Here is a 15481-nt window from a genome sequence, read left to right as displayed (position 1 = left end):
GGGGCACAGTATGCACACACAGACTGCACAGGGGTGCACAGTATACACACACACACAGACTGCACAATGGGGCACATTATGCACACACACAGACTGCACAAGGGGGCACAGTATACACACACAGACTGCACAAGGGGGCACAGTATACACACACACACACACTGCACAGGGGGGCACAGTATGCACACACACACACTGCACAGGGGGCACAGTATACATACACACACACAGACTGCACAATGGGGCACAGTATGCACACACAGACTGCACAGGGGGGCACAGTATGCACACACACAGACTACACAATGGGGCACAGTATGCACACACAGACTGCACAAGGGGGCACAGTATGCACACACACAGACTGCACAGGGGGGCACAGTATGCACACACACAGACTGCACAGGGGGGCACAGTATGCACACACACAGACTGCACAGGGGGGCACAGTATGCACACACACAGACTGCACAGGGGGGGCACAGTATACACACACAGACTGCACAGGGGTGCACAGTATACACACACACAGACTGCACAATGGGGCACAGTATGCACACACACAGACTGCACAGGGGGGCACAGTATGCACACAAACAGACTGCACAGGGGGGCACAGTATGCACACACACAGACTGCACAGGGGGGCACAGTATGCACACACAGACTGCACAGGGGGGCACAGTATGCACACACACAGACTGCACAGGGGGGCACAGTATGCACACACACACACACAGACTGCACAATGGGGCACAGTATGCACACAGACTGCACAGGGGGGCACAGTATGCATACACACAGACTGCACAGGGGGGCACAGTATGCATACACACAGACTGCACAATGGGGCACAGTATGCACACACACAGACTGCACAGGGGGGCACAGTATGCACACACACAGACTGCACAGGGGGGCACAGTATACACACACAGAGACTGCACAGGGGTGCACAGTATACACACACACAGACTGCACAAGGGGGCACAGTATACACACACACACAGACTGCACAAGGGGGCACAGTATACACACACACTGCACAGGGGGGCACAGTATGCACACACACATAGACTACACACACCCATCACAAGCCAGTGCCACCGGTGCCCAGCAGTCTCCAGAGAGCAGTAGAGCAGAGCCTTAGCAGGATAACCCCGCAGCAGTGTGCCACCAGCCAGCATGAGCGCCTCACTTCAAGCCGAGGTCTCGCTCTGGCCCAGTGTTCTCCACTTACTTGTCAGATCCCAGGACCATCCTAGCCAGCTGCGATCTGGACTGGGGGTGCTGTGCCGCTCTGGATCTCCTCCTTCCAGTCAGGTGAGTTCGGCAGACACTGACTGCATACAGAGTGGGCGTGTCTGCAGTGCAGGGATGCAGCTGCCGACACCCGGCCTTTAGCTCAGCAAGCAGCTAGAAGCTGGGGGACCGTCCCAGGGGCATCTACACCCTGCGCCCCAGCCCAGCCTGCCCCTGGTGGGATCTGAGACCCCCACAGCAGCCGGAAGACAGGTGGGTGGGTAGGCGGGCGGGCCGACACAGGACTCTGACGCAGAAACTGCACTTGGCGCCTCAGCGAGGAGGGGGTAGGGCTTGCACTGTGACTTATTTCCGTTTCCGGATCCCTGTGCAGTACACCTGACGACGCTGTATCTGAGACCCCAGCAGCAGCCAGAAGACGTAGGAGGGAGGTAGTAGGGCGGTAGGAGGGCGGGGGGAGGGCGGGCGGACCCAGACTATTTAAAAAAAAAAAAACACCTTGCCTTGCTCAGGTGCCGCCCCCCCGCATTTTGCCGCCCTAGGCACGTGCCCTCAAGTGCCTAGTGGCAAATTCGGCCCTGCCCCTTGGTGCAAATTTATAGCCAGCTAGCAGTTTGCAAAAATACTCGGATTCTGGTCAATCCAATTTATTTTGTAAACTTCAGAACAAACTTAGTCTGAAATCAATTCACTCTCTTAGTCACCGGGTTTACTCTGCCCCTTTTGAGGATAACATGTAAGGGCAGAAGACCCTGATTTGATCACTGGGTCACATATTGGAATTCTTGCTGCAATTTTGATAAAACACTTAAGTTTCTGCTGCAGCTCTGTCAGTCCTCTAAATGTCAAACTCCTGCTATATAGTCTTCTGCCTTCTCCCCCAATGAATGGCAGCTTTCTGCTTATGCACAGTGTAAGAAGAAAACTGTTAGTCAATGAAAAGGACAGAGTTCATGACTGAGAAGACTAGACAATCAGCAACAAATCTACTAACCGACACAGCGCTGGAATAACGATCTGTATCCTTTTGTTTTGCTCTCCTCAGCTTGAGAAGCATAAACCTGTTGATACTTTCCTTTAAATATCTATTTTGCAAACACAAATAAATTGACATTGAACGAGTAATCTTCCATAGCATGACCTAGATGAAGCTTTACTGGAAAAGAGACTGTGTTTATGGAGTTTAGCCCCTTCAAGACCTTGCCCTTTTTCGGTTTTGTGTTTTCGTTTTTCACTCCCCTCCTTCCCAGAGCCATAACTTTTTATTTTTCCTTCAATATGGCCATGTGAGGGTTTATTTTTTGTGGGAAAAGTTGTACTTTTGAACAACATCATTGGTTTTAGCATGTTGTGTACTAGAAACCGGGAAAAAAATTCCAAGTGCGATGAAATTGCAAAAAAAGTGCAATCCCACACTTGCCATTTTGATTCTCCAGGTCATTATGAGTTCATAGACACCAAACATGTCTAGGTTATGTTTTATCTAAGTGGTAAAAAAAATACCAAACTTTGCTAAAAAAAAATAATTTGGTTGTACAATTTTCCGATACCTGTAGCGTCTCCACTTTTCGTGATCTGGGGTCAGATGAGGGCTTATTTTTTGTGTGCCGAGCTGATGTTTTTAATGATACCATTTTGGTGTAGATACGTTCTTTTGATCGCTCGTTATTAAATTTTAATGATATGTCATGGCGACCAAAAAACTTAATTCTGGCATTTCAAATTTTTTTCTCGCTACGCCGTTTAGCGATCAGGTTAATCCGTTTGTTTATTGATAGATCGGGTGATTCTTAACGCAGCGATACCAAATATGTGTAGGTTTGATTTTTTTATTGTTTTATTTTGAATGGGGCGAAAGGGGGGTGATTTAAACTTTTATATTTTTTTTATTTTTTTCATGTTTTTTAAAACATCTTTTTTACTTTTGCCATGCATTAATAGCCTCTATGGGAGGCTAGAAGCTGTCACAACTAAATTGGCTCTGCTACATAGGAGCGATCGCCCCTATGTAGTAGATTTACTGCATTGCTATGAGTGCCGACCACAGGGTGGCACTCATAGCAAACTGGCATCAATAACTATAGAGGTCCCAAGGAGACCTCAGGTTGTCATGCCGACGCATCGCTGACCCCCGATCATGTGACGGGGTCGACAATGCGCTCATTTCTGGCCTGATGGCCGGAAGCGGTAGTTAAATGACAGCAGCATTTAACTAGTTAATAGCGACGGTTGAATCGCGATTTCAAAACAGCTGACATGTCCCGGCTTTGATGTGGGCTCACCGCCAGAGCCCACATCAAAGCAGGGGATCCGACCTCCGCAGTAATAGTACGGCAGAGGTCGTGAAGGAGTAAGGCTAGGTTCACATTGCGTTAGGGCAATCCGTTAAGCGCACAGCGCTAGCGAATTGCGCTAACGCAATGCTTCTCTAGGGTCCGCGTTCGGCGTCCCCGCTAGCGCAGATCCCCGATCTGCACTAGCGAGGAACGGACCTCGGGCGCGCCGCGGACGCTGCAAGCAGCGTCCGAGGTCCGTCACTCAAATGACGCGACATCGCTAGCGCCCGCCCAATGTGGGCGTGCGCTAGCGATGCGCTCACCATTACAGGCTATGGCGGCGTTAACGGACTACGTTAACACCGTGTTATGCCGCGGTGTAACGTAGTCCGTTAAACGCGGTCACATAACGCAATGTGACCCTAGCCTTAGGAGTCCAGCAACCCTGTTTTAGAGAAATGTGCTGTATCCTATACCTATAATGAAGAACATAAGGGTGCTGAAGGCTTCAGGAGGGACTTTTTAGCTTACAGATGGTCTAAATGATAAAGTGGAGCTCATTTTTTTATATATTTTTAGATGAAATTGACTATCCATTTGCAGTGATATTCTTTATTCTGATTTTCAGTGGATTGTACAAGATCATTACATGTTGATAACCTAGAAATGTTCGCCATCATCCTTGGCGAACTAATGAAATGCTACTGATATTGGCTGCCTATTTCCTTAGCAAAAATGTAGTATTGCATGAGTAATATGTGATACATGAGTAGAACCAGAGCAATAGCCATTTCTTTTTAGGAGCACTCAACTCCAGTCATCAGCTCTCAACTCGGCTAATTATCATACTGATATTTTTGAAAGGGTAAATGGAACTGAGTAGTTGAGAGAAAACTACACCAGAATTCTCATTCACTGCTGACTGAAGCCACCCACACATAAATGGACTGACATATCAAAGTGTGAAAAAGCAAGTGTGCTCTAATATTTTTATTAAAGCCTCATCATATAGGTTTTCAGTACACAAATTACTTCCAGCTTTTTACTGAATTTATTTGGTTTCAGATGAAATAAAACACAAACAGTATTGGAGGGATTATAGAATAAACTTCATTGCTAGCTGTGCCTCTATGGATAGCAATTATTGATTCATTTGTATAAAAGCTCTTTTACGTTAGGCATAAGAGAAAGTTTGATGTATTTCTTTATGACTTATGCCAGCTAAAACTAAAGCTCAGATCATATATTCATATTTTTATATCTGCTTGAATATAGGTTTTTCATTGAATATGTTAAACTGTATACATTTCTTATGTACAGCATTCATTGCATGGAGAGAGAAGGCATGAATTACAGTCGCTTTAAATATTAGGGTATGATTGTATTTAAAAAAAAGTACACCCCTCAACATTGAAATAGCAACACAAAGAACAAAAAATTCTGGGAATTATGGACATTACAGGATCAGTAGTTTATTTATGATATGTAGAGATGAGCGAACCCATGGTTGTTCAGGGTTCGCCGAGTTCAACGAACATACAGTAAAAACTTCAGTTCAGGTCCGAACTTGACCTCGAACTTGACCCTGGATCCTAACCCAATAGAAGTAAATGTCCTCACTAGGGTTGAGCGACTTTCATTTTTTTAAGATCGAGTAGGGTTTTGGGAAACCCGATTTTGTCCAGAGTCGAGTCGAGTGCAGTCGGCCGATTATCGCTAAAAGTCGGGGATCGACCGAAACACGAAACCCAATGCAAGTCAATGGGGAAGCATAGTCGGCAGTGAGTGGAGGCCAGGAAAACACCTACAGTGCCCATTTTAATGCCAAAAACATCCATTCTTGTTTCTGAAGCTTGCCAATCTTAATTAACTGTATAATAATAGTTGGGCATAGGGAATTGGGGGAAAGTTGTGGGGGGAGTAGGGCTGGCTCAAGTTTTTCGTGGGCCCAGGAAATGCGGACTACGTCACGGCGGTGTTGCAGGGAAAGGTAAGTATTTAAACGTTGCAAGTGCTGTGATCCTGAGCAAGCAGGGGGGGGCCCACTCGTTCGCATTGCCACTGGCACAGGGCCCCTCAAAGTACGGCGGTGTGTTTGCATGGCGGGGGCGCCTCCCACCAGCAGCGACACTTTTGCGTACTCTGAGGGGCCCTGTGCCAGTGACGTCGCCAACGAGTATGCCCCCCCACCTGATGAAGGAACCTGCACTTTCATCTGCACCTTCCTCTTTGTCCCTGTGTAAGGTGGTATAACATGCGGGAAGGGGAACCTTACTTTCAGCAGGGTCAGATTCTGGCAGTGTAGAGTACAAGGGGAATGTAGTGGTCTAGGTCAATGTACCAGCAGACTCATTTAGCAGTGGCTGGGCAATGGGCAGGATGAGGAGGAAACAGATATAGGGCCAAAGAATAAAGTAGGCTACATGCAGTTCAAAATTGGTAACAGGACTAAACAGGCGGCATTGCTTTGTTCAGTGGAGTAGCAAACCCAAGAGCAGCAGACACTGTTTCAAGGGCCTAACCACACTAGTAGGCCAAATGCAGTTTAATATCTGATAGTATAGGGCGAAAGCCAGAATGTGGAAGCTCAGCTTTGTTCAGTTGAGGACAACACCAGGGAGGGGCAGACACCTTTAGTAGGCCGGAAAAGCCTATTGCATTTTTTAAAATGGTAATTTGGAGCAGAAGGTTGAAGCTCAGCTTTATTTAGTTGAGGGCAACACCAGGGAGGGGCAGAAGCCGTTAGTAGGCCCTAACCACCATTTTTTTTTTTTTAAACCACTTAATGAGAGCCGGAAGGTTGAAGCTCAGCTTTATTTAGTTGAGGACAACACCAGGCAGGGGCACACAGACAGACACCTTTAGTAGGCCGGAAAAGCCTATTGCATTTTTTAAAATGGTAATTTGGAGCAGAAGGTTGAAGCTCAGCTTTATTTAGTTGAGGACAACACCAGGCAGGGGCACACAGACAGACACCTTTAGTAGGCCGGAAAAGCCTATTGCATTTTTTAAAATGGTAATTTGGAGCAGAAGGTTGAAGCTCAGCTTTATTTAGTTGAGGGCAACACCAGGCAGGGGCACACAGACAGACACCTTTAGTAGGCCGGAAAAGCCTATTGCATTTTTTAAAATGGTAATTTGGAGCAGAAGTTTGAAGCTCAGCTTTATTTAGTTGAGGACAACACCAGGCAGGGGCACACAGACAGACACCTTTAGTAGGCCGGAAAAGCCTATTGCATTTTTTAAAATGGTAATTTGGAGCAGAAGGTTGAAGCTCAGCTTTATTTAGTTGAGGGCAACACCAGGCAGGGGCACACAGACAGACACCTTTAGTAGGCCGGAAAAGCCTATTGCATTTTTTAAAATGGTAATTTGGAGCAGAAGGTTGAAGCTCAGCTTTATTTAGTTGAGGGCAACACCAGGCAGGGGCACACAGACAGACACCTTTAGTAGGCCGGAAAAGCCTATTGCATTTTTTAAAATGGTAATTTGGAGCAGAAGGTTGAAGCTCAGCTTTATTTAGTTGAGGGCAACACCAGGGAGGGGCAGAAGCCGTTAGTAGGCCCTAACCACCATTTTTTTTTTTTAAAACCACTTAATGAGAGCCGGAAGGTTGAAGCTCAGCTTTATTTAGTTGAGGACAACACCAGGCAGGGGCACACAGACAGACACCTTTAGTAGGCCGGAAAAGCCTATTGCATTTTTTAAAATGGTAATTTGGAGCAGAAGGTTGAAGCTCAGCTTTATTTAGTTGAGGACAACACCAGGCAGGGGCACACAGACAGACACCTTTAGTAGGCCGGAAAAGCCTATTGCATTTTTTAAAATGGTAATTTGGAGCAGAAGGTTGAAGCTCAGCTTTATTTAGTTGAGGGCAACACCAGGCAGGGGCACACAGACAGACACCTTTAGTAGGCCGGAAAAGCCTATTGCATTTTTTAAAATGGTAATTTGGAGCAGAAGTTTGAAGCTCAGCTTTATTTAGTTGAGGACAACACCAGGCAGGGGCACACAGACAGACACCTTTAGTAGGCCGGAAAAGCCTATTGCATTTTTTAAAATGGTAATTTGGAGCAGAAGGTTGAAGCTCAGCTTTATTTAGTTGAGGGCAACACCAGGCAGGGGCACACAGACAGACACCTTTAGTAGGCCGGAAAAGCCTATTGCATTTTTTAAAATGGTAATTTGGAGCAGAAGGTTGAAGCTCAGCTTTATTTAGTTGAGGGCAACACCAGGCAGGGGCACACAGACAGACACCTTTAGTAGGCCGGAAAAGCCTATTGCATTTTTTAAAATGGTAATTTGGAGCAGAAGGTTGAAGCTCAGCTTTATTTAGTTGAGGGCAACACCAGGGAGGGGCAGAAGCCGTTAGTAGGCCCTAACCACCATTTTTTTTTTTTAAAACCACTTAATGAGAGCCGGAAGGTTGAAGCTCAGCTTTATTTAGTTGAGGACAACACCAGGCAGGGGCACACAGACAGACACCTTTAGTAGGCCGGAAAAGCCTATTGCATTTTTTAAAATGGTAATTTGGAGCAGAAGGTTGAAGCTCAGCTTTATTTAGTTGAGGACAACACCAGGCAGGGGCACACAGACAGACACCTTTAGTAGGCCGGAAAAGCCTATTGCATTTTTTAAAATGGTAATTTGGAGCAGAAGGTTGAAGCTCAGCTTTATTTAGTTGAGGGCAACACCAGGCAGGGGCACACAGACAGACACCTTTAGTAGGCCGGAAAAGCCTATTGCATTTTTTAAAATGGTAATTTGGAGCAGAAGTTTGAAGCTCAGCTTTATTTAGTTGAGGACAACACCAGGCAGGGGCACACAGACAGACACCTTTAGTAGGCCGGAAAAGCCTATTGCATTTTTTAAAATGGTAATTTGGAGCAGAAGGTTGAAGCTCAGCTTTATTTAGTTGAGGGCAACACCAGGGAGGGGCAGAAGCCGTTAGTAGGCCCTAACCAAAGTTGAAGGCCAAATGCAGTTTAATTTCTGATACTATAGGCCGAAAGCCAGAAGGTGGAAGCTCCGATTTAGACAGTGGAGGACAATTTGAATTAGGGACTGCAGACAGACTTAGTAGGCTGTCCCCTGTGGACCATGCATCCACCACATCAACCCATTGCGCCGTAATGGACACGTAATCTTCCGTGGCCATGCCTACAGGTCCATGCGTCTGTTGTCAGGTGCACCTTTGTACTCACAGATTGCCAGAGTGCATGGACAATGCGGTCTTCTACATGCTGGTGGAGGGTTGGGATGGCTTTTCTCGCAAAAGAAGTGTCGACTGGTTAGCTTGTAGCGTGGTACAGCGTAGTCCATCATGGCCTTATTAATAGTAAATAAAATATATAACTAGGCTCTATGAACTTTTAAATAGGTTCCAGGGGTACACGGGCAGCATTGGTGTGGTCAGTGGAGGAGTATTGCAAGTAGGGGCTGCAGACAGGCTATCAAAGGCCTAAAATAACAAACAGTAGGCAGTCATGGCAGTTTTACATCGGTTACATGGATACACAGGCAGGCACTCCAGGCAGCATTGTGGTCAGTGGAGGAGTATTGCAAGTAGGGGCCGCAGACAGGCTATCAAAGGCCTAAAATAACAAACAGTAGGCAGTCATGGCAGTTTTACATCGGTTACATGGATACACAGGCAGGCACTCCAGGCAGCATTGTGGTCAGTGGAGGAGTATTGCAAGTAGGGGCCGCAGACAGGCTATCAAAGGCCTAAAATAACAAACAATAGGCTCATGGCAGTTTTACAGCGGTTACATGGATACACGGGCAGGCAGCTTGGTGGTCAGTGGAGGAGTATTTAAAGTAGGGACCGCAGACAGGCTATCAAAGGCCTAAAATAACAAACAATAGGCTCATGGCAGTTTTACAGCGGTTACATGGATACACGGGCAGGCAGCTTGGTGGTCAGTGGAGGAGTATTTAAAGTAGGGACCGCAGACAGGCTATCAAAGGCCTAAAATAACAAACAATAGGCTTATGGCAGTTTTACAGCGGTTACATGGATACACGGGCAGGCAGCTGGTGATGAGTGGAGGAGTATTTAAAGTAGGGACCGCAGACAGGCTATCAAAGGCCTAAAATAACAAACAATAGGCTTATGGCAGTTTTACAGCGGTTACATGGATACACGGGCAGGCAGCTGGTGATGAGTGGAGGAGTATTTAAAGTAGGGACCGCAGACAGGCTATCAAAGGCCTAAAATAAGAAAATGGGCTGGCTGTAGGCACTTTATAATTGGTTCCAGGGGTACACGGGCAGCAGTGGTCTGGCCAGTGGAGGACTAGTGGAAGGAGGGACCGCAGACAGGCTTCAAAGGCCTAACATAAAAAAACGGGCTGGCTGTAGGCACTTTATAATTGGTTCCAGGGGTACACGGGCAGCAGTGGTCTGGTCAGTGGAGGACTAGTGGAAGGAGGGACCGCAGACAGGCTTCAAAGGCCTAACATAAAAAAATGGGCTGGCTGTAGGCACTTTATAATTGGTTCCAGGGGTACACGGGCAGCAGTGGTCTGGTCAGTGGAGGACTAGTGGAAGGAGGGACCGCAGACAGGCTTCAAAGGCCTAACATAAAAAAATGGGCTGGCTGTAGGCACTTTATAATTGGTTCCAGGGGTACACGGGCAGCAGTGGTCTGGTCAGTGGAGGACTAGTGGAAGGAGGGACCGCAGACAGGCTTCAAAGGCCTAACATAAAAAAATGGGCTGGCGGTAGGCACTTTATTATTGGTTCCAGGGGTACACGGGCAGCAGTGGTCTGGTCAGTGGAGGCCTAGTGGAAGGAGGGACCGCAGACAGGCTTCAAAGGCCTAAAATAACAAACAATAGGCTTATGGCAGTTTTACAGCGGTTACATGGATACACGGGCAGGCAGCTGGTGATGAGTGGAGGAGTATTTAAAGTAGGGACCGCAGACAGGCTATCAAAGGCCTAAAATAACAAACAATAGGCTCATGGCAGTTTTACAGCGGTTACATGGATACACGGGCAGGCAGCTGGTGATGAGTGGAGGAGTATTTAAAGTAGGGACCGCAGACAGGCTATCAAAGGCCTAAAATAACAAACAATAGGCTTATGGCAGTTTTACAGCGGTTACATGGATACACGGGCAGGCAGCTTGGTGGTCAGTGGAGGAGTATTTAAAGTAGGGACCGCAGACAGGCTATCAAAGGCCTAAAATAACAAACAATAGGCTCATGGCAGTTTTACAGCGGTTACATGGATACACGGGCAGGCAGCTTGGTGGTGAGTGGAGGAGTATTTAAAGTAGGGACCGCAGACAGGCTATCAAAGGCCTAAAATAACAAACAATAGGCTCATGGCAGCTTTACAGCGGTTACATGGATACACGGGCAGGCAGCTTGGTGGTCAGTGGAGGAGTATTTAAAGTAGGGACCGCAGACAGGCTATCAAAGGCCTAAAATAACAAACAATAGGCTCATGGCAGTTTTACAGCGGTTACATGGATACACGGGCAGGCAGCTTGGTGGTGAGTGGAGGAGTATTTAAAGTAGGGACCGCAGACAGGCTATCAAAGGCCTAAAATAACAAACAATAGGCTCATGGCAGCTTTACAGCGGTTACATGGATACACAGGCAGCTTGGTGGTGAGTGGAGGAGTATTTAAAGTAGGGACCGCAGACAGGCTATCAAAGGCCTAAAATAACAAACAATAGGCTCATGGCAGCTTTACAGCGGTTACATGGATACACAGGCAGCTTGGTGGTGAGTGGAGGAGTAGTGCAAGGAGTGTCTGTCCCAGTACTCCCAAAATATAAATAGATGTTAATGTCTCGCAAAGCAACCAAAACAAAAAAAAAGGTGGCATACTTAGGTACAGGGGTGGGCTCATCTACTGAGTTTCTGACATAGTAATTTGGCAGTAACTATTTAATGGTGCCAATATAGGACACAGACACAGACTACTTTAAGTTGCATCATAGATGTCTACAAATTTGTATTGTCAGTGCCAGACATTGAATGATGTCAGCGAATAGACTAAAGATTGGTGGAGCTGTGCGACATAATTTTGCACGTGGTAGAGCACATTTTGAGCTGGGGTAGGGGGGAACTCTCTTGAGGCCGGCGGGACCGCCCCAGGGCCCCTCATGTTACAACGGTGTGTCTGACGTTGGGTGCGCACCACCACCGCCAGAGACACTACATTGTACTATGAGGGACCCAGTAGCAATGCCGTCAACCAAAAGCGAGCACACCCACCTCTTCAGACAAACAGCAGTCTCACGGGTGCTTGCGCCAAGTCGCGATACCACGGCCCCGTGTGGGGAGTTTTGCCATTTAGGGAGGTGTAAACATGTCGTATGCTGTACAATCAGCTGCAGCAAATTAGACATTAGAAAAGTAATTCACAGGCAAGAGCTTTTCATAGGAAAGCTAGGTGTCGGCCGGGCAAGGTGGGGCAAAAGATTTCGAAATCCAGTTGTGGTTCATTTTAATGAATGTTAGATCGTCAACATTTTGGGTAGCCAGACGAGTCCTTTTTTCGGTTAATATTGAACCTGCAGCACTGAATACTCTTTCTGATAGGACACTTGCTGCCGGGCAAGCAAGCTCCTGCAATGCATATTCTGCCAATTCTGGCCAGGTGTCTAATTTGGAGGCCCAGTAATCAAATGGGAATGACGGTTGAGGGAGAACATCGATAAGGGATGAAAAATAGTTAGTAACCATACTGGACAAATGTTGTCTCCTGTCACTTTCAATTGATGCAGCAATACCTGTCCTGTCTGCGGTCATAGCAAAATCACTCCACAACCTGGTCAGAAAACCCCTCTGTCCAACGCCACTTCTGATGTGTGCACCCCTAACACTCCTAGTCTGCTGCCCCCTGGAGCTCGTGTGAGAACGATCACGTGCGCTGTGTGCTGGGAATGCCTGAAGCAAACGGTCAACAAGAGTTGATTGTTTGGTTGCTAATATTAGTTCCAAGTTCTCATGTGGCATAATATTTTGCAATTTGCCTTTATAGCGTGGATCAAGGAGGCAGGCCAACCAGTAATCGTCATCGTTCATCATTTTCGTAATGCGTGTGTCCCTTTTTAGGATACGTAAGGCATAATCCGCCATGTGGGCCAAAGTTCCAGTTGTCAAATCTCCGGTTGTGATTGGTTGAGGGGCAGTTGCAGGCAAATCTACGTCACTTGTGTCCCTCAAAAAACCAGAACCCGGCCGTGACACGCAACCAATTTCCTGTGCCCCCGGGAAAGGTTCGGCATTAAAAATATACTCATCCCCATCATCCTCCTCGTCCTCCACCTCCTCTTCGCCCGCTACCTCGTCCTGTACACTGCCCTGACCAGACAATGGCTGACTGTCATCAAGGCTTTCCTCTTCCTCTGGTGCAGACGCCTGCTCCTTTATGTGCGTCAAACTTTGCATCAGCAGACGCATTAGGGGGATGCTCATGCTTATTACGGCGTTGTCTGCACTAACCAGCCGTGTGCATTCCTCAAAACACTGAAGGACTTGACACATGTCTTGTATCTTAGACCACTGCACACCTGACAACTCCATGTCTGCCATCCTACTGCCTGCCCGTGTATCCTCCCACAAATAAATAACAGCACGCCTCTGTTCGCACAGTCTCTGAAGCATGTGCAGTGTTGAGTTCCACCTTGTTGCAACGTCTATGATTAGGCGATGCTGGGGAAGGTTCAAAGACCGCTGATAGGTCTGCATACGGCTGGCGTGTACAGGCGAACGTCGGATATGTGAGCAAAGTGCACGCACTTTGAGGAGCAGGTCGGAGAACCCAGGATAAGTTTTCAATAAGCACTGCACCACCAGATTTAAGGTGGGAGCCAGGCAAGGAATGTGTTTCAGTTGGGAAAGGGAGATGGCAGCCATGAAATTCCTTCCGTTATCACTCACTACCTTGCCTGCCTCAAGATCTACTGTGCCCAGCCACGACTGCGTTTCTTGTTGCAAGAACTCGGACAGAACTTCCGCGGTGTGTCTGTTGTCGCCCAAGCACTTCATAGCCAATACAGCCTGCTGACGCTTGGCAGTAGCTGGCCCATAATGGGACAACTGGTGTGCAACAGTGTCATCTGCCGATGGAGTGGTTGGCAGACTGCGTTCTGTGGAAGAGCTGTAGCTTCTGCAGGAGGACGAGGAGGAGGAGGAGGAGGGGGTGCGAACGCCTACAGCCAACTGTTTCCTAGACCGTGGGCTAGGCACAACTGTCCCTAAATTGATGTCGCCTGTGGACCCTGCATCCACCACATTCACCCAGTGTGCCGTGATGGACACATAACGTCCCTGGCCATGCCTACTGGTCCATGCATCTGTAGTCAGGTGCACCTTTGTACTCACAGATTGCCTGAGTGCATGGACGATGCGCTGTTTAACATGCTGGTGCAGGGCTGGGATGGCTTTTCTGGAAAAAAAGTGTCGACTGGGTAGCTCGTATCGTGGTTCAGCGTACTCCATCAGGGCTTTGAAAGCTTCGCTTTCAACTAACCGGTAGGGCATCATCTCTAACGAGATTAGTCTAGCTATGTGGGCGTTAAAACACTGTGTACGCGGATGCGAGGATAAGTACTTCCTTTTTCTAACCAGAGTCTCATGTAGGGTGAGCTGGACTGGAGAGCTGGAGATCGTGGAACTTTCGGGTGTGCCGGTGTACATGGCAGACTGAGAGACGGTTGGAGACGGTATTGTTTCCGCCGGTGCCCTAGATGCAATATTTCCTCCTACAAAACTGGTGATTCCCTGACCCTGACTGCTTTTGGCTGGCAAAGAAACCTGCACAGATACTGCCGGTGGTGCGGAAAATGGTGGCCTTACAGTGACGGAAGGGATGTTGCGTTGCTGACTAGCTTCATTGGCCGAGGGTGCTACAACCTTGAGGGACGTTTGGTAGTTAGTCCAGGCTTGAAAATGCATGGTGGTTAAGTGTCTATGCATGCAACTAGTATTTAGACTTTTCAGATTCTGACCTCTGCTTAAGCTAGTTGAACATTTTTGACAGATGACTTTGCGCTGATCAGTTGGATGTTGTTTAAAAAAATGCCAGACTGCACTCTTCCTAGACTCGGATCCCTTTTCAGGGATTGCAGACTGAGCTTTAACCGGATGGCAACGCTGTGCTCCAACAGGTTTTGGCTTTGACACGCGTTTTGGGCCAGATACGGGCCCGGCAGATGGAACCTGTTGTGATGTTGATGCCTGCTGCGGCCCCTCCTCCACCTCCGCTTCTGAACTACTGCCGCCTGCACCCTGTTCCCCCAATGGCTGCCAATCGGGGTCAATAACTGGGTCATCTATTACCTCCTCTTCGAGCTCGTGTGCAACTTCGTCTGTGTCACTGTGTCGGTCGGTGGTATAGCGTTCGTGGCGGGGCAACATAGTCTCATCAGGGTCTGATTGTGGATCTGTACCCTGAGAGGGCAATGTGGTGGTCTGAGTCAAAGGAGCAGCATAGTACTCTGGCTGTGGCTGTGCATCAGTGCACTCCATGTCAGAATATACTTGTAATGGGCATGGCCTGTTAAATGTTTCACTTTCTAAGCCAGGGACGGTATGTGTAAAGAGCTCCATGGAGTGACCCGTTGTGTCGCCTGCTGCATCCTTCTCTCTTGTTGTAGTTTTTGCTGAGGAGGACAAGGAAGCGACTTGTCCCTGACCGTGAACATCCACAAGCGACGCGCTGCTTTTACATTTACCAGTTTCGGAAGAGGAGGCAAAAGAGCTAGAGGCTGAGTCTGCAATGTAAGCCAAAACTTGCTGTTGCTGCTCCGCCTTTAAAAGCGGTTTTCCTACTCCCAGAAAAGAGAGCGTTCGAGGCCTTGTGTAGCCTGACGACGAAACTGGCTCCACAGCTCCAGACTTAGGTGGAATATTTTTATCCCCACGACCACCTGATGCTCCACTACCACTACCATCATTACCAGCTGACAATGAACG

This window comes from Ranitomeya variabilis, chromosome 4, assembly GCF_051348905.1.
Source record: "Ranitomeya variabilis isolate aRanVar5 chromosome 4, aRanVar5.hap1, whole genome shotgun sequence".
NCBI lineage: Eukaryota > Metazoa > Chordata > Amphibia > Anura > Dendrobatidae > Ranitomeya > Ranitomeya variabilis.
This window is presented reverse-complemented; position numbering follows the sequence as displayed.